General features: G+C 38.9%; 1 protein-coding gene and 1 pseudogene across 2 annotated transcripts in view; one reads left to right on the top strand and one right to left on the bottom strand.

Annotated features, from left to right (window-relative positions):
• The window catches only part of ITPR2 (inositol 1,4,5-trisphosphate receptor type 2), a 485,618-nt gene that overhangs the window by 43,104 nt on the left and 416,088 nt on the right, over positions 1 to 26,426 (top strand). The window lies entirely within an intron of this gene.
• Positions 156 to 1,712, bottom strand: LOC122224365 (annotated as a pseudogene).

The raw sequence follows: 26,426 nt of genomic DNA, 5'->3' as shown, positions 1-26,426 counted from the left end.
TTGGGGCTTCCTATGCATGATTATGTGGTAATTACAATACCCCTATAAAGTGGAAATTGTTGCTCTTCCCAGTTTTGCAGTTGACAGAGTCAAGTACAAAGAAGTTATGCCGCTGTCTTAATGTCACTGATTCCAGAGCTGTTTGTTTTGAATCACTATGCCATACCGTGTACTGAACTATGCCCTCCTATAAGTTTTAGTTGTTGGTTCTAAAAAGCCACACAGATTAAATCTAATTCCTCTTCCACACAACAGCCCTTTTAAATACTTGTTTAGAATGATCATGTTTCTGCAGATTTTTCCTCCTGCAGGCTTAATTTTTAAAAACTCTTTCGCCTGTGGCCAGTCACAAAGTCTTCAGTGATTTCTCCAGTTTTCATTATACTGTCTTGTTTCTTTTCTGGTTGGGCTTCTATTTGTTGGTGTAATTCTTTTTTTTTTTTTTCTTTCATAAGTGAGTTTTTATTGGTTGTTCTGAGGATCAGTACAGATGATTCAATTTGTACACAATGCTTAATGTATGTACCAAAAATCTAAAAAATCATGTAGTTGTGATTCTTTTCCAAAAGTTATTCCAGTGACCTTCCAGCTTAAAATTTGGAGGCAGATTTTCCTTAGCAGTACATCAAGTACCAATATCTTCAAATGTTGATATGCTGTTGCATTGTTAAGCCCCCTTGATTCACAATTTAATATCATATATACTACATACTCAATGTTCAATTTTGCACAACATATTAACAAAGTTGCTAGGAAATTGGGCTACCACCACCAAGATGTTACAGAATGCACAAAATTCTGACAGGGGAGAGCTAAGATCAAGGAAACAATTCTACGAAAAACAACATGGGGATACAAGTAATTTAAAATGTTCAAGACATTAAACGCACGACCGACTCTAAATTGCCTTTTAGTATGTTTGGTATTATAGGATATAAAAACTATCCCATACATGGAATGTTAAGCTGGCACCTAAGACGATCACAGCCTCCTGTATTTTCTATTTTCTGGTTGTACAACCCCACTGTTTTCTGGTTGTACCAAAAAATGAACACCCAGCAAGTGATTTCACCTCTTCAAAAAAAGCATTTACACTTAAAAAAATGGGATGAAGTGGGATCTCCTCCTTCTTAAAAATGTTTCTAGAGCTACTAAAAAACTTGCATTTACAAAATAACTGATAAAAATATTCCTCTGGGTTGTACAAGAAGGGAGACAGCAAACACCGATAAGACCTGGGATATGATATTAATCAGACTTGGCTTCTTTCTCTCCTGCTTCCTCAGAGGCTGCACTCTCCTCGTTTTCAGTTTCTCCATTTTCTGCAGGCAAGTCTTCTTTCATGTCTTGGTGAGCCCCTTCAGCCTGTTTTCCCTTTGCTCCCCCTTTCCCCTTTGCACTTATTGTCTGAAGATTTATCCTTTCCCTGCTGCCGCCTTTTTCTGCTTCGCTTCCACTTTTGCAGGAGCAGGTTGAGCTGACAACCTCACCCACCTCCTCTTGGGCTCCTCCTTCCCGTCCCCTCGGCGGAGCTGACCTCCCTCTTGGGCATCCTGGTGGTGAGACTGGCGTGTGCAGGTGCCTGCTGGCTGCCCATGCCCAGAGCCTTCAGGAAGCCCAGCTGCCTGGCCACTGCCAGAGGTGCTGCAACCCCGGTCAGTGTAATTCTTGGTGGTTGTAGAAAGAAGAGAACGTAGTACATTTGGGTGCAGTATTATGAGACTCTTATTTTGGGATACTGTGCTTGTGGCCCAAGAGTCCTGGGCAGGATCCCTAACTCACCTCCAGCTGTTAGTCAACCTAGATTCCTGATGTGTTTTCATTTGCATCTCTAATCCTCATTTTCCTCCTCCTGTGCTGTATAATTGGTACTTTGGTACCAAGCAGAGAATCTGTTACATTTCATCTTATTAGCATTGATTGGCTCATTATTCTAGCCTGCCACTCACTCTGACTCTCTCTCTCTCTCTGTCTCTCTCTCTCTCTCTCTCTCTCTCTCTCTCTGATCTTAACTCTTATACAAATTATTTATTCAAACTCCCAGGCTTATGACACCTGGAAATTTGTTAAGTTGGTTCAAGGTAAATGTGTGATCCATGTGTTATTCCAGTATTTTTGAATATCTCTGAGAAGTAGATTAGGAATGTGTATGTCAGCGTCCCTACAAATCAGACCTTGGAAGGCGTGGATGGAGGTAGTCAGTTTGGGAGGTGATCTCTTGCAGCACGGATAATGGAGTGGGGGAGAGTGAGCCTAAAGAAAGAAAAGGCAACAAATTGTTCATGAATGTCCACCACTGTGGCAACCAGAGCTCAGTGCTTCTGGGGTCCTCTGAGACTCCATGGGGACCATGCCTCAGAATCTCCTACCCACGGACAGAAAGTCTGGGGCCAAATTCTATCCTCTGTGGGTTACGGGTTGGCCCTCTTCCACAGCACACTTCTGGGCTGCTCCTCTTTGAAAATGAGCAAGGTCTCCAAGTATCAGGGAAAGCTCTCATAAAGGAGATGGAGGGGTTCGAGTTTGGAGGCTGCTGGCATGCTGGGAACTGTCCACTGCAGTTGTCAGTGAGCTTGGGCCTGAAGACAGTCACATCACTTGTGCCTGCTCGGAAGTTGCACCTGTTTCCTTACTTGAAAGACCCGCAGTTAGACTATAAACTGTATGAGGGTAAATACTATGTTAGCCTTGCATTCTGGGGAATTGCCAAGGTCAAGAACAGTGCTTTGCATATTGTCAGTGCCGAATGAATTTTCGTTGAATTAATGAATGAAGTTCTAAAAAAAATTATAACTCTTAAAGGCAATATAATTTCAGATGCTTGTTTTGGGGTCTTAACGCTACCCAGCGTGTAACAAAATTGCTGGCTGATGAGCTGTTTTAAAATAAAACCATGTGCGGCATCTGGATAGCTCAGTCGGTTAAGCCCCCAACTCTTGGTTTTGGCTCAGGTCATGATCTCATGGTTCTGGAGTTCAAGTCCTGCATTTGACTCTGCACTGACAGTGTGGAACCTGCTTGAGATTCTCTCTCTCTGTCCCTCCCCCACTTGTGCACTCTCTCAAAATAAATAAATAAAAACTTTACATAAAATATGTAAAGCAATGTGTAGACCTGTTGTCTTTTTTTTTTTTTTTTTTTTTTTTACAATTTATTCATTTTTGAGAGATAGAGAAAGAAAGAGTACTAGCGGGGTAAGGGCAGAGAGAGAGGGAGACACAGAATCCGAAGCAGGCTCCAGGCTCTGAGCTGTCAGCACAGAGCCTGATGCAGGGCTTGACCGCAAGACCATGACCTGAGCCAAAGTCGGATGCTTAACCAGCTGAGCCACCCAAGCACCCCTATTTTGTTATAGTCTTACATTCTACTCTAAATTTAAGTTCATTGGTATCAAGTGTGCATTCTAACATATAAATCTGTAGGGTGAATAGCAGAAGATGAAAACTTCTATGTGTATCGAGTGACTTTTTTAGCATTTTATACTTTCCTGCTACACAAAGAAGTTTAGGAAAGTCCAATGGATTTCCAAACCAACATTACATGCTTAATACAAAAATATCTTTAAAATTCTCTAGTCGAATGTTACTGCTGTGCCGATCATGTGTCATTATGGTATGTCATCACAGTAAGAACCTTCTGCAGCTAATATTAAACTCCAGGAGGCAGTGGAAATTGGATACTAAGTTTACTCTTCTCAGGGAGGTTTCGGAGAAGGCCTAAAGGGTGAAATGAAAAGAGACTGCCTCTTTGCTTCTTCTGTTGGAGCTAGTCAGGGTTGTAAAAGTGTTCGCACTTTAAAATCCTTCAGTCTCTATTGGAGGAGTTTGCTGTGGTTCTGAATGGTCAAACCAGATTGCTTTGGAAGCCTCACAAATTGGTATGTAGGGTAGCACTCCCACAATTATTGTGTATCTAAGATAAATACAGTACGTGAGCTTTGATTTGTGGCTTTATGTTGTGAAGTTTAATTCCCTCCCTTCAGAAGTGAGGGACAGACAATGAACACTTGTAATGTGTGTGTTTAATGGCGTTAGGACCACTGTCTTTCCAGTGGGACTTGCCCACTTGCTAATCGTGTATCAATGGGCCAATTCCTGTGCTGCTAGCTCTTGTGTAAAAATCTCTCTTCTAATATTGGGTATGAAGTTGGTTGTGTGTCTAACTTCCTTATAAATACTGAATAAATGCCCTTTGTGAGAATTTTAATAGCCACGACTATACTCTTTCTAAGAATAGAAAGTCCTAAATGTTGGATTTCTTACCTTTGAGACCTTAAGGTAGCCTTTATCCATGTTACCTTGTTTAATTCTTAATAGTGTCATTCTACAAACGTGGAAGCCACTCTTCAGAGAAGTAAAGTCATCTGCTCAAGGTCACACAGTTACTAGGTGGTGAGGCAAGTTTCTTTGAAGCTAGTATTCTTCAATACTGTCAGATCTTGGGATATGTTTGGTAGAGATTTATTCAATATCCACTGTGCTCAGTGCAGTGTGTGAACTTGTTGCTACAGTTCAAGCCAGTCAGAAATGAATGCTGCTCTCAAGGAATTTATAATCTAATGAGGGAGATAAGATGTATTGGTAAACAATTATAACACAAGGTAGAAAGTGATAAAGGCTAAATAAAAAGGTGTGGTGATGGTATTGCAGGAGGATGGAGATTGTAATTTCCTGTTTTGAGAGGTGAGGAAAGCTTCTTAATTAAGATAGCATTTGACTTGTAGGTTAAAAAATGGGTACCCGTGGGGGAGGCACATCCAGGTTTTCAGGCTGAGTATGAACCTCTTCATGAAAGTAGTTCCTGGGTAATAATAGTTGGTATGCAAAGCTAAATTGCATGTCTTCTTAAAACAGTGACGGAATGCTTGGCATTCTTTCAAATATAATGCCGAGATGAAAGCACTAAGCCATTATCCCAGTAAATGTGGTTTTCTAGAAGATAAGCTAATGATAATTACATGTGACCAAGCCTATTGTACTGCCACCCCGGCTGCTGATCACAAACACTTATTTAGTTTTTACTCTATATTAGGTAATGTTCGAAATGCTTCACATTCTACTAATCCATTTAATCTTTACACAACCCTAAGAGATAAGTGCGATTATTGAAATATTATTACCTGCATGAGTTAGGTAGGTGCTAGGCCAGAAATAAAACAACAGCAGCAGCAACAACACCAAAAACCAATGGCTTATCTAAGATAGAAGTTATTGGAGAAGGCCATGTGAAGACAGAGACAGAGCATGCAGTTACGTTGCTACAAGCCAAGGAATACCTTGGGCCACCAGAAGCTGGAAGAGACAAGACAGTATTATTTCCTAGAGCCCTCAGAGGGAATATGGCTCTGTCGACACCTTGACTTTGGACTTATGGCCTTCAGAACTCCACGAGAATAAATTTCTGTTTTAGCCACCAAGTTTGTAGTCATTTGTTATGGCAACCACAGGAAGCTTATACATATGGCCACATCTTGCCACAAGGAGACTGAGGAATGTGGTGGTTAGTGGGCTGGCCCCATGCCTACCTAAACTCAAGAGTTCTATTACCAAAAGGAAGAAGAGAGGGGTGCCTGGGTGGCTCAGTCGGTTAAGCATCCGACTTTGGCTCAGGTCATGATCTCGCAGTTTGCGAGTTCGAGCCCCGCATCGGGCTCTGTGCTGACAGCTCAGAGCCTGGAGCCTGGTTTGGATTCTGTGTCTCCCTCTCTCTGCTCCTCCCCCACTCATGCTTGCACTCTCTCTCTCTCTCAGAAATAAACATTAAAAAAAATTTTAAAAAGGAAGAAGAGAATGGGTATTGGGGGTGAGGGGTAATATTCTCTGGCACATCTCATTTTATAGCTGAGGAAATTGAGGTATGGAGAAGTTATATAACTTGTTCAAGGTTTTCCAATGGAAAGGAAGCAAAGCTTTGATTGAAATCCTGACCCTTCACCATTAACTACATTGCTTTGAAGCCCAAGGGGCTTCAGAAGCACAGAGAAGAGGATTTTAAGTGGCTTAGGAATTCAGAGGAAGAATGGAGGTGAGCTAGAGCTGTGGAAGAATGGGTGGTTGTTAGCTAGCTGGAAAGGAGGGGGTTTGAGGAGAAAGAGGCATTTCTGGCTGAGGTGCAGAGGTGTGCAGCGACATGACCCATTTGTGTTTGTGGCTTTTAAGAATGTTTAAAGCTTAGGAGAATGTGGAAGAGTGGCAGAGATGAGCCGGGAGGAAGGTCAGATGCCTCACGACCTTGTATGTCGCACTGAGGCATTTGATATTTATGTTAAGACAGTGGAGGACTATTAAAGAATTTTAAGCCAGTCTGAGACGTGATCAGAATTGAAATTTTGAAAGACTTTTCTTTTACATGGGGAGGTTGGAAATACAGGATGGGATATCAACCAGGAGACTGTTAAAATAGTTCAGAAAATTTGATAATGGACTAAGCTAGTAGCTATGGATGGCAAGAAAGAGATATATTTGGCCATATTAGGACTTGATATGTGGGAGTGGGGTAGGAGGTGGTGAGGGAGAGCAGGTGTTCCAGAATTCTCCGAGGCTTCAGATTTTGGCAGTGTGGTAGATATTAGTAGCGTGTATTGAGATATGGAATACGAAAGAAATTACCTGATAGAGGAGGGCAGTTATGTAAGTTCTTTCCTTCTTACTTCAAAACACCCACAAACCGAGTGGCTCACACAGTATCCATTTGTTTAACGCATGAATCTGCAGGTTCGTTGGCTGATTCTTTTGTTCTGAGCTGGTGTGGCTGGTTTCTGCTGAACTGGCTCATGCATCTGCAGGTATTTGACATCTGGATGGTCCAGAATGGCTTCCTTCACATATCTGCCAGTGGATAGGTTGTTGATGGGGGTGGCTGAACCCCCATCTTATTACCTGGAGAGCCAGTTCAGATTCTTCACCTAGGGATAGTGTGACAACAGCAAGAAAGGGCAAACATCAGTGCTCATCAGTGTTCAAACCTCTGCCTGTGTTACATGTGCTAATGTGATACGGCTAAGTTCAGATGCAAAGAATGGAGACATTGGCTGTGCCTTTTGAGAGGTGGAGGTGCAAAGTCACCTGCAACGGGACCCGCATAGAGGGATGGGAAGAATGTAGGACCTTTTTGCGGTTTACCACGGTACTGAACTTGGTTCTGGAATCCTTTCTGCCAGAGAGTTAGAAGATTGCTGGATATATTGATCTGAAGGCTCAGGAGACAAATCTTGATGGAAAAATAGAGATTTGAAATTTATTAAGATATGGATAGCATTTTAAAGCTGTGGGAGTGAAAAGCAAAGAGGACCCTAACTGGAATCTCTGGCAATAGCAACATATAAGGTGTCACAAGAAAACATCACAGTATCGAGAGCCACCATGAAATACCACTATAAAAGTGGCTAAAATTAAAAAAAAAAATACAGAAAATGCCAAGTGTTAACAAGGATGCAGATCAACTAGGACTGTTGTACATTGCTGGTGGTGTATAAGACACTACAGCCATTTTGAAAGTTTATTTATTTTCGAGAGACAGAGAGAGAATGAATGAATAAGCAGGACATGGGCAGAGAGAGAAGGGGAGACAGAGAATCCAAAGCAGGTTCTGTGCTCAGTGCAGAAGGTCAGATGTGGGGCTTGAACTCAACGAACTGCAAGGTCATGATCTGAGCCAAAGTCGGTCGTTTAACCAACTGAGCCAACCAGGCTCGCCTAGCCATTTTGGAAAAGAGTTTGGCAGTTTCTTATAAGGTTAAACGTGTACATACCATATGACCTCCAACTTTCACTCTTGAGTATGAACTAAAAGCAATGACAAATTAAGTTCACACGAAGATTTGTACATGAATGTTTGTAGCAAAAACCGGAAAAAATAAAAATGACAACTGGTCTTGGATAACCAATACATGCAATGGTATATCCGCATAATGGAACATTACTCAGTAGTAAAAAGGAATGAAGGACTGATATGCCCAACAACACAGATGAATCTCAAAAGTGTTATCTAAGTAAAAGAAGCCAGTTTCAAATGGCTACGTAATATATGACTGCATTAATATGCCATTCTGCAAAAGGCTGAGGCAGGAGGGATGGATTTAGCCAGTTAAAGATAGGATGGACCTGAGGTAGTTAAAAGTTCTGTTGACCCAGAAGTACTCTCTTGACTTCACTGAAAAAAAAAAAAAGTCTTCCCATTCAACACTTGTGTGACTTTTTTTTTTTTTTTTAACCTCTAAGGTTGGCTGTGTGGGAAGATAAAGACCTTATTCATTCAGAACTCTTTGTCCTTGGTGAGGTCTTCAGATATTCATATGATACAGTATTAATTTGGGGGAAATGAATGATCTTTACGATAATTTATTTTAATCACTTTTATAGGATGTTTGCTCTTCTAAATGATATGGAGGGTTAGAGGTTTTCTACCTGTGCTATACTTACTATAAACTTTGTATTCCTTAGGAAAATAATCCAATTTTATTATTCCAGTGGAGTTCCCTATGGGAAATGCTTTCTTTCTTTCTTTCTTTCTTTCTTTCTTTCTTTCTTTCTTTCTTTCTTTCTTTCTTTTATGTTTATTTTTGAGAGAGAGAGAGAGAGAGAGAGAGAGTGGGTGGGGGAGGGACAGAGAGAGAGGGAGACACAGACTCTGAAGTAGGCTTCAGGCTCTGAGCTGTCAGCATAGAGCTCAATGAGGGGCTCAAGATCAGGAACCATGAGATCATGACCAGAGTCGAAGTCAGATGCTTAACTGACTCGGCCACCCAGGTGCCCCGGGAAATGCTTTCTTTTTATAATGTAGTTTCCAGGAATACATTATGGTAAGAAGCATGGGCTGTTTGTAGAACTGAACCTATGGCCACTCAAAAACTCTTCAGTGAAGTAAATAGTAGTGACTTTTAAACCATTTCTCTTATTTTTTCTCATCTTGTCATGTAGTAGGCATATAGAAAGGCATGTTAAAAAGTCAAATCACTTCAATTTTCTCATGCTTTATAGCATAAAGTATCTACATGTGGGAGAATGTTGTACACATATTTATCAAGTGGAAATATGTGTGAATTAAGATTGTACTTCTATGGTTAATGGTACGTGGGCCTTGTTTCACTCTCTGATGAGTATTAAATAAATTAATAGAAGTTATATTTTGTTTATGAAAGTCTCTGTGTATCTTCACAAAACTCAATAATCATTAACCTATTCAAGCTACTACTCAGATAAAAGATTGATTTGTACATTGTGTATTCAAGTTCAAGTAAACTGCCTTTCCTTCCCAGGTGTTGATTTAGTGAGTGAGCCATTTAAAGATCTTTTCTGATCAGGTGCTGTTGTTTACATTTTGTGGTTTTCAAAGTAAATACAGTAATTTCAGAATAAAGCAAAGAGGTGCTGGCGGGTGGCATTGTTTGTTTTACAAATACTTGGAAGTAGTTTGGAAACTTGGTGTTTTAGAGGATAAAGTAGGTAAAAATCTAAGAAAACAGCCCTCCACAGTAGAGATCCAGCCTCGCTTGGCAATGCACCACTCACTCACCCTTGTTCTTCCCAAACCTTGCTTGCCCTTTTACAACTGGAGACCCCTACAAAGAGAGATACATGCCCTGAAAAGGAAAGTGGTGGGTCCCCAGGAACTCACTGAGGCTTGGTACTTGTTTAATGTATTGCTACATGACTGACTGCTGTGTGTGTGCACATACGTGTGTGTGTGTGTGTGTGTGTGTGTGTGTGTGTGTGTGTGTGTGAACCTTCCACTGGATGGATTTAGAAGTGGTTAAACTTAAATTCACACAGGCTCTCAAGGGCCATGCGGAACTGGAAGATAATAGGCTTATCTAGAGAGTGTCCTATCTTGAAAGCATAGATAGCTTTCTATGATAGCATAGATACCTTGAAAGCTTTTAAACTAGCATTTTCTAAATGCTGGAAGTTTCAGCTCCTGTTCAGAAACAGGACTGTGGAACTTGTTCTTTTGAGTCTATATAGATGTATTGCATAAAGCACAAGTGCAGCTATTATTGATTGTTGTAAGAAGCTTCATAGTTATGCAACTTTCTTTCTGATTGTATCTGCGTAATTAAATACCTGCATGTGGGCAAATATTGGAAGGAAGGGAGTTAAACAAAGTTAATTGTGTGGCAAGGTTGGGAGTTACGTTCTGTAATGTTATCATATGAAAGAAAAAAATCCCATACACAAATTTCATGTTGAAAAAAAGTGTGATTGTCCAGTGGGAAAATGCAATATTTTGACTTAAGACATTAACAATGGAAGTCCTTTAATCCCTATTTCTTTCTCACCTTAGTTTCTTTCTATATATTTGGCCAACATTGTTAGTAAAATTAGAGGCTGGTATCGCTATTGGTTGGCTTACACATATGTAAGCCACAAGAACAAGATAGTTCCCTGCTTTCTTCCTAACCCAACAGATGGACAGCACTGTTCTAGAGGCTTCTTTGGATGTATTGTCAGTCCTTCCTTGCCCTCCTAAATAAAATTTCTTAACAACCTGAAATTCAGGATTTCATCATTTAAATAGCCTAGAAACACTTAGTTGAATAAAACCTTTGGGACTTGGAAACTGATCACTTTTACAGAGAAAGCAAAGGCAAGCAGGAGCACTTCCTGCATGTGCCCTGTGAGTCGTGCCATCATGGTGTATGGCAACCAGACAAGCTGAAGACAGTCCCCTGTGGTTGCCACCGGCCATAAGAGATGGTCAACGCACCGTGTGCATCGGGTAACACAAGAAGTTGAAAGACAAAGGCCTTCTTGTGGTTCTGTAGGTTAGGGGTCCCCAAGATCCTTTCAGGATGGTCTGCAGGATCAAACTTTTTCATAATGAGGCTACACACTATTTGCCTTTTTCATTCTTACTCTTTCTTGAGTGTGTAGTGGAGTTTTCTGTAAGCTACATGAAGTGTGGTGGTGTCACGTCTTGGTTGGCTAATGACATATGTGTTTGTGTTTTATTGTGTTGTGAGTTGCTCAGTTTTAATTTGTCATATGGTGAATATAGGCAGATATAGCTCACCAAAGGAAGTCTCTTTGGGGTTCTCAATAATTTTTGAGTGTAAAGAGGTCTCGGTACCAACAAGTTTGAGAACTCTTTGCTAAAAGAACAATCAGGTAGCATGAGTTGGAGTAAATATCACTGAGCTGTGGGAAAAGGCATGTGTTAAAAGCAGTGGATCCACAGGGAATAGGCAAGAACTGTGGTCAGGAAAAGTAATTAGAAATGAGGATGCCCGCAGGTGTACCAAAGAGGCAGAACAAAATGAGGGGATGGGAGAAATAGCTATTTTCTGTGAGCTTTTCCAGGTTCAGCTTTGTGTCCCTAGCACTGTGCTTACAGGAGGATAGGCCTGTGATGAATATCTGTGAAAGGGTGAACTTATCAGTATAAAGATGTAGAACCAAATAAAAATTTGAGAAACATATGAGGTGCAGTGTTTATCACAGTAATACTTTTAGTAGAGGGAAGAATATACAAAAGGAGGAAAAAGATTTACACATCATATGTGTCCTAAGTGGGAATTTAATGTTTTCAAGTAATATTTAATGACATTAGAGGATATGAACTGGGAAAAATGCTTATTGTGAAACTATATATGTATATATACACAGTTCATATAAATACATTTCTAGTTACCTAAAATATGATATGCCTGTATAAGTGTATATTTTGCGAATGTACCTGTGTACCTGTCTCTGTAAGGATATACACCAAAATGATAAACATGGTTAACCTTGGGGCATGAAAAGAGGTGGGTTTTTTTCCTTTAGGCTCTTTAGATTTTTCCAATTTTTTTCAGTGATCATATATCAGTTTTATATTCAGAAAAACCCAAGTTAAAAAAATTTTTTTTTAATGTTTATTTATTTTGAGGGAGAGAGAGACAGGGTGTGAACAGGGGAGGGTCAGAGAGAGAGGGAGATACAGAATCTGAAGAAGGCTCCAGGCTCTGAGCCGACAGCACAGAGCCCGATGTGGGGCTCGAACTTGTGAACCACGAGATCATGACCTGAGCCAAAGACGCTTAACCAACTGAGCCACCCAGGTGCCCCAGAAAAACCCAAGTTTTTTATACACAGGCATACACACACAGTTTTTTAGGCCACTAGGAAAGAAAAAACTAGAGTCGTTTCATATCACGATAGCTTTCTGTCCCAGGCTTAGAACTTTTTAAATTTCTTCACTGGTTATGTGAATTCAAGCAATCACTTCAAAACTGAATCCAACAATAAATGAAAAAAGTCATTCACCGCGATCAAGTGGGATTTATTCCTGAGATACAAGCATGGAATTTACAAATCAATCAGTATGATACATCACATTAACAAGAGAAAGGATAAAAAACCATATGGTCATTTCAATAGATGCAGAAAAGGCATTTGACAAAGTCCAACATCCATTCATGATAAAAACCCTCAACAAAGTAGGTTTAGAGAGAACACTCCTCAATATAATAAAGGCCATATGTGAAAAACTCACACCCAACATCATACTCAGTGGTGAAAAACTGAGAGCTTTCCCCTTAAGATCAGGAATGAGACAAAGATATTCACTGTCACCGCTTTTATTCCACATAGTAATAGAAGTCTAACCAAAGCACTCAGACAGGAAAAAGAAATAAAAGGCATCCAAATTGGTAAGGAAGAAGTAAACTTTCACTATTTGCTGATAATGTGATACTATATATAGAAAACCCTAAAGACTCCACCAAAAAAATACTAGAACTGACAAAAAGAATTCAGTAAAGTAAAAAAATACAAAATCAATGTACAGAAATTCATTGTATTTCTATATACTAATAGTGAAGTAGCAGAAAGAAATTAATAAAACAATCCCATTTATAATTGCATCAAAATAATAAAATACCTAGAAATAAACTTAACCAAAGGTGAAAGATCTGTACTTTGAAAACTACAAAACACTGATGAAAGAAATGGAAGATGACACAAACAAATAGAAAGATATTCCATGCTCATGGGTTGGAAGAACCAATATTATCAAAATATCATACTACCCAAAGTAATCTACAGATTTAATGCAATCCCTATCAAAATACCAACAGCATTTTTCACAGAACTAGAACAAATCATCTTAAAATTTGTGTGGAACTGTAGAAGACCTCAAATAGCCAAAGCAATCTTGAAAAAGATGAATAAAACTAGAGGTATCACAATCTCAAATTTCAAGTTATACTGTAAAGCTGTAGTAATCAAAACAGAATGGCACTGGCACAAAAAGAGACACATAGATTAATGGAACAGAATAGAGAGCCCAGAAAAACCCCACAATTATATTGCCAATTAGTCTTCAACAAAGGAGGCAAGAATGTGCAATTGGAAAGAGTCTCTTCAACAAGTGGTGCTGGGAAAACTGGAAAGCTGCATGCAAAAGAATGAAACCGGACCACTTTCTCACACTATACACAAAAATAAACTCAAAATGGATTAAAGACCTAAATGTGAGACCTGAAATCATAAAAATCTTAGAAGAGAGCACAAGCAGTAATTTTTCTGGCATCAGCTGTAGTGACATTTTTTCTAGATATATCTCCTGAGGCAAGGGAAACAAAAGCAAAAATAAACTCTTGGGACATCAAAATAGAAAGCTGCAAAGCAAAGGAAATGGTCGACAAAACTAAAAGAGAACCTACTGAATGGGAGAAGATGTTGGCAAACAACATATCCCATAAAGGGTTAGTATCCAAACTCTATAAATACCTTAAACAACTCAACACCAAAAAGACCCAAATAATAAAAAAAAAATGGGCAGAAGACATAAACAGACATTTTTCCAAAGAAAACATACAGTTGGCCACCAGACACATGAAAAGATGCTCTGCATCACTCATCATTAGGGAAATGAAAATCAAAACCACAATGAGATATCAGCTCACATCTGTCAGAATGGCTAAAATCAAAAACACAAGAAATAACAAGCGTTGGTGCAGGTGTGGAGAAAAAGGAACTCTCTTTCACTGTTGGTGGGAATGCAAATTGGTGGAGCCATTGTGGAAAAAAGTATGGAGGTTCCTTAAAAATTAAAAATAGAACCCCCCCTATGGCTCAGTAATTGTCCTACTAGGTATTTACTCCAAAAATACACAAACACTGATTCAAAGGGATACAGGCACCCCCTATGTTTATTGCAGCATTATTTATAAATAGTCAAGATGTGGAAGCAACCTAAGTGTCCACTGATAGATGGATGGATAAAGAAGATGTGGTATATGTGTGTATATACGTACATATAATAAGATATTATTCAGCCATAAAAAAAGAATGAGATCTTGTCATTTACTGCATGGAGAGAGCTAAAGAATATAATGCTAAGCAAAATAAGTCAGTCAGAGAAAAGTAAATACCATATGATTTCACTCAGATGTGAAATTTAAGAAACAAAGGAACAAAGGAAAAAAGAGAAAGAGAAAAACCAAGAAACAGATTCTTTTTCTTTTTTGGAGTTTATTTATTTTAAGAGAGAGAGAGGGAGACAGAGAGAGAGAGCGCCCGTGGGAAAGGGGTAAGGGGCAGAGAGAAAATCCCAAGCAGGCTCCATGCTGTCAGCACAGAGCTTAACGTAGGGTTCGATCTCACAAACTGAGATTATGACCTGAGTCGAGACTAAGAGTCAGATGCTTAAACCAGCTGAACCACCCAAGTGCCCCATGATTCTTAACTGTAAAGAACAAAGTGATGGTTACCAGAGGGGAGGTGGGTGGGGAGATAGGCGAGATAGGGGATGGAGATTAAAGAATGCACTTACTTATCTTGGTAAAACAAATAAAATAAAATAAAATGATAAAAAAGTGAAAGGACCATGCACAAAAATTAACTCAAAGAGCATCATAGTGTTAAATTAAACTTTTAGAGGCAAACATAGGAGTAAACTTTTGTGGCCTTGGGTTATTTACTGATTTCTTAGTTATTGCACCAAAAGCACAAACAACAAAAGAAAAAAATAGATAAACTGGACTTCATCAAAATTAAAAACTTTTGTGCCTCAAAGGACAACATCAAGGAAGTGAAAAGACAACTCACAGCCTGGGAGAAAATATTTGCACATCATGTATCTGATAAGGGACTTGTATGTAGAATATATAAAGAACTCTTTCAAGTCAATAATAAAAAGATAAATAACCCAATTAAAAAATAGACAAAGAATCTGAATAGATATTTCTTCAAAAAAAAAAAAAGGTTTAAAAATGGTCAGAAGCACAGGAAAAGATGCTAAACATCATTAGTCATCAGGGAAATGCAAATAAAGCCCACAAGTATCAGTTCACACTTGCAAGGATGGCTGTAATAAAAAATGCAGATAATAACATGTGCTGGTGAGGATGTGGAGATATTTGAACCCTCATACACTGCTGGTGGGAATATGAAATGGTGCCTGACTTTGGAAAACAATCCAGAAATTCCCCAGAAATCTAAAATAGAGTTAGTATGTGACCTAGCCAAACCCTCTACCGTCTACCATCTACCACCTAGGTATATGCCCAAGAGACATGACAACATGTCCACATAAAAAACTTGCACACCAATGTTCGTAGCAGCATTATTTATAATAGCCCAAAGTGGAAACAACCCAAATGCCCATCAAGTGATGAATGGGTAAACACAACATGATATATCCCTTCAGTGGAACATTATTTAGCCATAAATGTAATGAAGTACTTATCCATGTTATAACATGGATCAACTTTGAAAACATTATGCTAAATGAAATAAGCCAGTCACAAAAGAACACATACTGTAGCATTCTATTTATATGAAATGTCTAGAATAGGACGAATATGTAGAGACAGGAAGTAGATCAGTGATTGCCTAGGGATAGGGGAAGAGGACATAAGGTTGATGGTGTTGAGTGCAAGATTTCTTCTTGAGGTGATAAAAATGTTCTAAAATTAGTTTATGGGGATGTTAACCCAACTTTATGAATATACCAAAACCACTGAATTACAGACTTTAAAGGAATGAACTTAATGGTATGTAAATTATATATCAATAAAACTGTTATAAAGGCAAACGGTATGGAGTCAACCTGTGATAAAGTGCTAAGACTCACAAATAATTACCAAGTTGAAACAACTTGGTGTACCATTATGTCTGTCTAGTCAGCCAAAATATGTAAAAATTACAAGCTCTAAGAAAGGCTATGTACAAAAAAAGAGAGAGGAGCTTTGTGGAAATGGGCACTGAAGGAGAATGTATAAAGTGATGCAGACTTTCTGAAACACTGTCAAATGAACCAGATATACTTTATAAGGCTTTGCCAAGGGAGGAGAATGGGGAATAACCAGCAAGCAAAGAGTTCTGATCTTAAATGTTAAATCATAAAGTACCATCTCCACCTGCTCATGAATGAGTACAAGTTCAATGATGAACTATCTCATAAAAAGTATTACCGACTCATAAAATGTATAATTAATGTAACTTTGTTGAGTCTGTACAGGATGGGGAAAATTTGAAGCCAATTTTGATGTATGTCCCATAGAAGATACTGTCTATTTTGTTGCATTTTCACACAAAATTCTTGGGTATTGCTTAAGTTCCACTTACATAAAAATTGTTGCAGGTTGGTTCAGTCAGTTTCCTTATGGTCTGATTTGACAGCAGATCTAGATGGAAAGGCATGATAATCTTAGTCAAAACTTCTGTTCCCCTTGGGTCTTAAGAGTAGTCCAGAAGTGGCCAAAGAATTTGCAGAAAAAATTTAAAATAATACTCCTCATGATAGCTACAAAGGGAAAACAGTATGCAGCAATTTAGGAATGGGTTAGTAAATGGTGAAATGTCAACGTCATCGCAAAGAAATAGGTGTACTTTTCAATACATGTTCATGGGTATACATTTCCCCTACTAAAGTAAAAGCTTTACAAAGGGAGAAAGTCTAACTGTGTTGTTCGTCTTTCATCCCTAGCAAATATCTTGGTGCTTGGCATATACTGGGTACTCAGTAACTGACTAATATGTAAGTCTGGAATACTTTATTTTTTGCTAATAGTTTTTCTATATGTATGAAGTAGTTCATCATTAAAAATTAAAAGCAAAGCAAAAAACAATGTGCCTACCCTTATTGTTACTATGTAACATTTTGTTTTGAATAGGATTCAAAGAGGATACATTGCCTTATGTTTTGAAATATTTTCCTTTATGTTTGTTAGTAGATCTCAAGTAAAAAAAAAAGTGTGAGTATTATGGGAAAAATAAGAGCCACACATCCTTTCTGTCATCCTAGAATATTAGCAGCTACTATTTGGTGCAGATCTTTGCTGTTCAGTCAGAGTATCCCAATTCAGAATCCACAATCCAGGGCCCATGATTAGTTTTTCTGCTTTCTGTTGGAAGGGCCGATTGATTGTGTTAGGATCATTTTACAGTTGAAACAAATGTTCCTGAGGACGAAGAAAGCAAGAGGACAAAGGTAACTGCTTCTCCTGCTTGATAATTATCACTTGTTGGAGAAGCAGAAAGGAAAGGAGAAAGACAGGAGCTGCCAGTCTTAGACCGGCCATCACTTTTCCTCCTGTTTGTCTCCTACCTGCAGTTGTTTTTGCCACACTTTGGGCTTTGCCACCTACAAAGGACTCACTTCAGACCCTGGGAACGTTTTCCAAGGGCTGTTTAAGCTAATTCCATTTTTCTTAAGGCTTAATAGGTTTATGTTCTGCTTTTTTCATTTAATTTTATAAGTAGTTTCCCATATTGCTGGAAATTCTTATAAGTATCATTTATCTTTGAAGTCACCATACCCTTACTTAAAAAAAAAATCTTCTATTGTGAAGTAAAGCATACATTCAAAAATGTAATGTATATACCTTTTTGTGTATGTATATAGATACATGTGTGTGTATTAGGATATAAATTATATAGATATAGTAATAGAACTAACTGGGCAGAGTCCCCAAAGTAGCCCTGCTCTTTTTTTTTTTTAAATAGATACCCTTTTCAGAGCAGTTTTAGCTTCATAGCAAAATTGAAAGCAAAGTACAGAGATGTCCCACATATGCATATCCTCCCCCATTGTCAACACCCGCTACCAAGAGTGATACATTTGTTACAATTCATGAACCTACATTGACACATCATTATCACAAGGTCCACACTTTATACTAAGGTTCACTGTTGCTGGTGTGTGTTCTTTATACATTTATATACAAATGTGTAAATGTGTATCTACCAGTATAGTATCACACAGAGTAGTTTCAGTGCCCTAAAAATCTTCTGTGCTCCACCTGTTCATCCTTCCCTCCTTTCTAACCCATCAACCCCTGATACTTTTCCACCTAGTTTTATTGAGATATAATTGGCACACAACATTGTATTAGTTTAAGATGTACAATATGATGAACTGATATAAATATGTATATATATCTAATTAGTATATATGTGTGTGTGTGTGTGTGTGTGTGTGTGTATATATATATATATGTATATATATATAACTAATTAGTTTAGTTAACATCCATTACCTCACAGAGTTACAATTTTTTTTCTTATGGTGAGACCTTTTTTTTTTTTTTGGAAGATTTTATTGTTTTAGGTAATCTCGACATCCAAAGTGGGGTTCGAACTTATAACCCTGAGATCAAGGGTCACGTACTCCACCAACTGAGCCAGTCAGGTGCCCCTCTGGTGATGAGAACCTTTTTTTAAAATAATTTTTTTTAAAGTTTATTTATTTTTAGAGAGGCAGAGAGAGAGTGAGCAGGGGTGGGGCAGAGAGAGTGAGGGAGAGAGAAAATCACAAGCAGATTCTGCAGGGTCAGTGCAGAGCCTGATGTGGGGCTTGAAGCCACGATCTGAAACCAGATCATGACCTGAGCCGAAATCAAGAGTCATATGCTTAACTGACTGAGCCACGAGGCACCCCATGATGGGAACTTTTAAGATTTACTTTTTTAACAACTTTCAAAAATACAATGGAGTATTGTTAACTTTAGTCATCATGCTGTACATTACACTTACAGAACTTATTTATCTTATAACTGGAAGCTTGTACCTGTGTTCTTCTCTCCTCCATGCCCCTAACCCAGCCACCACTAATCTGTTTTTTTGTTTCTGTGGGCTCAGGTTTTTTATATTCCACATGTAAGTGAGATCATACAGCATTTGTTTTTCTCTGTCTGATTTACTTCACTTAGTGTAATGTCCTCAAGGTCCATCCTTGTTATCACAAATGGCAAGATTTCCTTCCTTTTTAATGGCTGAAGAATATTCCATCATGCTCCATTTCAATAATACTCCATTGTATTTGATATATACCACATTTTTAATCCATTCATCTGTTGACAGACACATAGGTTGTTTCCATTTCTTGAATATTATAAATAGTGCAGTGCCTGGGAGTGCAGATATCTCTTAAAGATAGTGATTTTGTTTCCTACACATATATATCCAGAAGTGGGATTGCTGGATCACAAATGGTAGTTCTATTTTTAACTTTTTGAGGTACACACTGTTTTACAGAGTGGCTGCACCACTTTACATTCCCAGCAATGGTGCAGAGTGGTTCCCTTATCTCAGCATCCTCACCAGCACTTGTCATTGTTTGTGTTTTTGATGATAGCCATTCTAACAGGTGTGAGGTGATATCTCGCTGTGGTTTTGGTTTGCATTTCCCTGATGACTAGTGATGTGGAGCACCTTTTCATGTACCTGCTGGCCATTCACATGTCTTCTGTGCGAAAATGTCTATACAGATTCTCTGCTCATTTTTTAATCACGTTGATTTTTTTCTCTTTATTTTTGCTATGGAGTTATATGAGTTTTTTAAATATAGTTTGGATATTAATCTCTTGTCAGATATGTGATTTGCAAATTTTTCTCTCATTCTAGCCTTTTATCCTTTACTTTTTCCAGTTTTTCCTTTTCCAGAATGGAAATTGAAATCATGCAGTATATTGATTGCATGCAGTACATTGATCCATTGATCATGTAATTGAAATCATGCAGTATATAGCCTTTTCAGACTGACTTCTTTTGCTTAGTATGTCTGCATTTAAGGTTCCTCCATATCTTTACATGGCTTGAGGGCTTCTTTTTAGTGCTGAATAATAGTCCATTGTCTGGATGTCCCAGTTTCTTTATCCATTCATCTACTGAAGGACATATTGGTTACTTCTAAATGTTGGCAATTATGAACAGAGCTGCCATAGACAGGGTGCAGGTTTTATGTGGACAAAGATTTTTGGCTCATTTGGGTAAATACCAAGGAGCATGATTTCTGGATCAGATGTTAAGAGTACATTTAGTTTTATAAGAAACCACCAGATGGTCTTTTAAAGTGGCTGTACTGTTTTGCATTCTCACCAGCAATGAATGAAGAGTTCCTGTTGCTCCACAGTCTTGCCAGCAGCATTGGATTTTGGGTGTTTTCATAGGCATGTAGTTGTATCTCGTTGTTTTAATTTGCACTTCCTTAATTTCATAAAATGTCGACCATCCTTTCATTTGGTTATAATGTGAATCTTTTTTGGTGAGGTGTCTGTTTAGGTCTTTTGCCCAGTTTTTAATTGGGTTGTTTGCTTTCTTATTGTTGAGTTTTATGAGTTCTTTGTGTACTTTGGATAGTAGTCCCTTATCAGATATGTTTTTTTTTTTTTTTTTTTTGCAATACTTTCTCTTACTCTGTAGTTTGTCTCCCATTCTTCTGACAGTATCTTTTGCAGAGCAGAAGTTTTTATTTATTTAAAAAAATTTTTTTTAACGTTTATTTATTTTTGAGACAGAGAGAGACAGAGCATGAACAGGGGAGGGGCAGAGAGAGAGGGAGACACAGAATCTGAAACAGGCTCCAGGCTCTGAGCTGTCAGCACAGAGCCCGACGCGGGGCTCGAACTCACGGACCGCGAGATCATGACCTGAGCCGAAGTTGGACGCTTAACAGACTGAGCCACCCAGGCGCCCCAGAAGTTTTTATTTTCATGAAGTTTGGCTTATCAATTCTTTGTTTCATGGATTGTGCCTTTGGTATTGTACCTAAAAAGTTATCACTTATCACTATACCCAATGTCATCTGAGTTTTCTCCTACACTGTCTTCTAGGAGTTTTAAAGTTTTGTGTTTTACATTTAGGTCTGTGTTCCATTTTTGTGAAGGGTGTAACTTTTGTGAAGGATGTAGGGTCTGTGTCTACATGTTTTCCCCCTGCATGTGGATCTTCCAGCACCATTTGTTGAAAAGACTGTCTTTTCTCCTTGTATTGCTTCTGCTCCCTTGTCAAAGATACAATTGACTGTAATCATGTGGGTCTATTTCTGGGCTCTCTAGTTTGTTCCATTGATCAATTTTTCTTTTTGCTTTTTAAATTTGTTTTGTTATGTTTATTTCTTTTGAGAGAGAGAGAGAGAGAGAGAGTGTGTGAGCAGGGGAGGGGCAGAGAGAGAGAGAGAGACACAGAATCGGAAGCAGGCTCCAGGCTCTGAACTGTCAGCACAGAGCCCTATGGGGCTCGAACTCACAAGCGTGAGATCGTGACCTGAGCCGAAGTCGGACGCCCAACCACCTGAGCCACCCAGATGCCCCCATTGATCGATTTTTCTGTTTTTCACGAGTATACTGTCTTGATTATGTAGTTTTATAATAAGTCTTGAAAGTTGGTTAGCCCTTTTTTTTTTTTTTTCACTAAGGACAAATTGAGCTGAAGGAGGGAAGGTGGACACCAAAATTTCACCTTTTGTATAGTAGAGGCTAGGTATGGAGGTTAGGCTTTAAATATTTTGGCCCAGTGGGTGTGCCAGTTCTGAATTTAGAATCAGGCAGAACTCTCTACCCAGTCAGAGGCAGCATTCAGGTAATCAGGAAGCCTCTTTGCTTCCCCAGGCACATGTAAACACAAGGGTGGAAAAATGCTACAGTTTCACTGTCCAACTTGGAAGCAGTCCAAGTGGGGAGGACAGTCTTTACTAATGGTGCTATTAGAAAAACAGCAATACCAGTGCTTTGCAACCAGTTTAAGAACTAGAACCTACCAGTACCTCAGAAGCTCCCTTTGTGCCCCTGACTTTACTGTGCCCCCCTTTTTTCCCCCTCAAAGGCAACTGCTATCCTGACTTCTGTGTTAACCATTCCTGCTCTTTCGTCCTGTTATTTATGATGTATGCATGCATTTCTGAGTTAAATGTACATGTCTCATTGTTTTCTGGGTCCATGAACTTGGATGTAAAAAATTTACATGTTTATTTTCACTTGCCTTTTTTTGTCATGAGTTGCATTATTTTTGCTGGTTCATTGCCTTTAATTATGAGTGTAGGTAATCAAACATTAGTCTGAGAAAAGGTCCAAGGGCTTTACTAGATTGCCAGAGGCCCATGGCACCTTCTTGCTCGGGTATTTCCCTAGGAGTAGGATTGCCGGATCTCAGAAAACATGTTTTTACACCATTGCTAGGAAACTGGCAGACTCTACATTCTGTTCTTTCTCACCCAGATTCCTCATCTATCACAGAACACAGATAATGTGAGTGACTGTTTTCTCAGTTCTCTAAAAGATGGGATGTAATTAGTCCATTCTAGATGCAGAGGAGAGAGGTTAAAGTGTTGTATACGATGAATTCCTTAGAGTGTTAGGGCTCACTTCTCTCCTGGAACCGCAGTTTTGGCATTCTGTTTTTGATGGGCATCTTCTTTTTCCTGCATTGGTGTAATGTAGTCAGACTAATTGAGGGTTTGACCCTGGCTCTGCCACTTACTGGGAACGTGACTTTGGGGTTTACTTAATCCCACTCTGTCTCACTATACACCCTGTAAAATGATGGTGATATAGACATGCTGGGGTTATTTGAAAATTAAATAAAATCGTTTGTGTAAAGTAACTAGCATGGTTACTGGCAAAGGTGGGATCACGGAGGGTTGTTTTCTTCCTCACCTCATCCCCTATAGTATAAGGAATCAGAGATGCAGATATTTTTTTTTTAATTTTTTTTTTTTAACGTTTATTTATTTTTGAGACAGAGAGAGACAGAGCATGAACGGGGGAGGGTCAGAGAGAGAGGGAGACACAGAATCTGAAACAGGCTCCAGGCTCTGAGCTGTCAGCACAGAGCCTGACGCGGGGCTCAAACTCACTAGCCGCGAGATCAAGACCTGAGCCGAAGTCAGACGCTTAACCGACTGAGCCACCCAGGCGCCCCTCAGAGATGCAGATATTAAGATAAAGTCAAGATTGCCTTCTTTTCTTCCTTGAGATGCTGACAATTAATTTCATATTTGATATTTCGATGTAACCATATTTGATTCTGGTGACTTCCATCTTGTTATGGGTTTCCTTAGCTCAGACTTTGCGTGGGCTTGGTGGAAGTTAACAGTAGCAGAGATTAACAGTAATCTTGGGCAGCTCTAGAAAAGATGGTGTGGAAGTTACATACTTTGCCTCTGGGCTTGCCAGGAGCTGCTGTTCCCGTGTCTTGTGCACTGTCCTTTAGTCTTGCTTCACCACCCGTAATTATGCGCTAGTCTTTGAAGGCATTGTTCTCACCTTTCATTAGGTCGCTTGTATGTGCCAACTCATAGTATCAGTAATTTTGTACTTCATTTGTCTAGATTTGGTTGATGTTTGCAAAGCTAGTGTAATTTCCTTAGGTAAGATATAATTTGCAACAGAATGGCGCCTCACGATTTAAATAGCAGCTGTTGAGGGAAAGCAGACAGTTACAAACTACTGTTTCTGTCCCTTTGACAAAGAGCTGTGCTGTGATGAAATGAATAATGTATTTTAGAACATACCTGGGTTTGCTACTGTGTCTTGATTTTACATGGACAAAAGGTAAAAAACCCTCCTCATTTGAATTTGTTTTCAAATGTAACACAAGTTAGATTTCTGTGAGGGGATTTTGAAAGAATATCTGTCTTGTCACTAACAGAAGGAAGTTCTTTCTGCTAGTTCATGTAATGGATATGGCCCATTACCTACTTCTTAGGATGGGTATTTCATTCAAAAGGTGAGAATTTATATGCCTGCATCATTCGTTGACTTGTAAAGTATTTACTGAACCTTTTTAAGTATTAGGTACTTTGATAGACATTGGAGATGTTATTACAAAATAATACAGATACTGTTTCTGCCTTCATGATGCAAATGGCCTACGATGCCCAGAGTTTAAATCTGGCCTCTAGGCCTTGATCCCAGAGAAGACCATGTGTAGAGTTGGAGGTGGTCCATAGAGTATCAATAACCTGTTGTTGGAAAAACTATAGATTTTGTAAATATTTCCTTTGATATTTTCCTTGTCATTTAATAAGAAAGTTAAAAAGAATGTTGACTGAGGGGTGCCTGGGTGACTCAGTCAGTTAAGCGTCTGACTTCGGCTCAGGTCATGATCTCATGGCTTGTGAGTTTGAGCCCCACATCGGGCTCTGTGCTGACAGCTCGGAGCCTGGAGCCTGCTTCGGATTCTGTGCCTCCCTCTCTCTCTGCCCCTCTCCCACTCATGCTGTGTGTCTTTCTCAAAAATAAATAAACATAAAAAAAATGTTGGCTGATTTCATTTGAGCTCAGGAGAATATAGAAAATCCATGTGTCCAGTTCGAAAGTTGGGTATGTAGGTTCAGTGGAACCCGAAACTCAAAAGGATAGTCCAGCTACTGGATCAGATATCCTGCTATACCTGGAGCTCTTCTTCACAGTCTGGTCTGTGAGGACTTAGACATCCTCTTTTCCAACAAGAGGCTTTATATTCTGGACTTGTGTCTTTTAACAGAAACGTTACAGACCTGGATTTTTTAAGAGCCATTGTGGCTAGAAAGACTGGGAAAAGGCTAGTGGTAAGGTGGGGAATCCTTTTTTCTTCATTAAGGGTAATTGATCTGGACAAATTAATCAAGTAATGGCTAATTGCAAGGCAAAAACAACAAGCAAAGGGGGGAATATAATGTGGACTAATGTTAATAATCATCTATTATGTACTAGATGGTATTTGGTTATTTCTAAATTTTCATGGTCAATTTGTGTATATTTTTTAATTTTTTTAATGTTTATTTGAGAGACAGAGAGAGAGCAAGTGCGGGGGGTGGGGGGAGACAGAGACAGAGACATGGAATCCGAAGCAGGCTTTAGGCTCTGAGCTGTCAGCACAGAGCCCAATGTGGGCTCGAACTCACAAACTGTGCATGAGATCATGACCTGAGCCGAAGTCAGATGCTTAACCGACTGAGCCACCCAGGTGCCCGCATTTTTTTTAAAAAAAATTTAATGTTTATTTATTTTTGAGAGAGAGAGAGTGGTCAGCTGGTATTTTTAAATTGAGAAAAGAAGGTATCAATGTATATTTATGGATATTTAAAATATAGATTTACATACTGTGTCTAGTTAATGAAGAAAGAAGGTTAGAAGTGGGAGATAAAAAGTAAGGAAGGTAGGAAGAGGATGAAGAAAAGACTGGCTCTCCATGACACAAGGAAAGAGATGGAAGGGAAAGCCATATGGAAGGGAAAGGAGACAATAGGAGAGGTTCTCACCTGGGCTGTTAATTTGGGCAGTTATCTTCAGAATCAAATTTTAGTAACTGCCATTGTCCTTTGGATTCTGATTAAGACACAAGCAATTATTCTTAATACTTCCAGAACTGTCTTTGAATTTCTACAAATTCTCAAGTAGGAGAATCTAAGCAGCCAGCTCCTACCCTCACTTTCCCATCTTCCACATTCCAAAGAAGTATTTAAAATTTTTTTTAATGTTTATTTATTATTTTTGAGAGAGAGAGAGAGAGAGAGAAAGTAGGGAAGGTTCAGAGAGATGGAGACAGAATCTGAAGCAGGCTCCAGGCTCCGAGCTGTCAGCACAGAGCCCAACATGGGGCTGGAACCCGTGAACTATGAGATCATAACCCAAGCTGAAGTCGGATGCTTCACCAACTGAGCCATCCAGGCGCCCCTCAAAGAAGTATTTTTTTTAAGGACTCTGCCTAAAGCATTATCACAACATAGTGTACTTCCTGAGGGTCTCATAAAATCAGAGATGAATTTGGATCAGATAGAGAAAGAAGAACACTTGAATTAAAGAAACATTTTCATGTATTTGAAAAGTTATTATGCATATAATAACTAGTCACTATCTCAAATGAGGCTGTAATAGGAGAAAGTAGCTTAGCCATTGTAGGCAAAAAGCACTTTATTACTAAAAAAAGGGTGCTGTTGAAATTAAAATGAGTTTTTAGATGTCTAAATTGAAATCTTTTAAACTATTTTTAAAAAGGAGACTGTTCACCCATCGTAGTTAATTATTAATCCTGCTTATGCCTCCAGACTGTTAAAAGGTAAACTGAGGCACATTAAAAATTTGAAGTTTATATGGGCAAATATCAATTGGAATTGGGCAGTAGTAAACCAGGAGTGTTCCAACGACAGGAGCTGGGGTGAGGTTTTTATAGAGAAGGTGCAGAAGGAAAGCAATGATTTGATTGTTTAATATTTTACAGTGTTGTGCAATTTGGGAAAGC

The sequence above is a fragment of the Panthera leo genome, chromosome B4 (assembly GCF_018350215.1).
Source record: "Panthera leo isolate Ple1 chromosome B4, P.leo_Ple1_pat1.1, whole genome shotgun sequence".
Taxonomy (NCBI): Eukaryota; Metazoa; Chordata; class Mammalia; order Carnivora; family Felidae; genus Panthera; species Panthera leo.
Note: the sequence above shows the minus strand (reverse complement) of the source record. Positions and strands in the feature narration are given on the sequence as shown.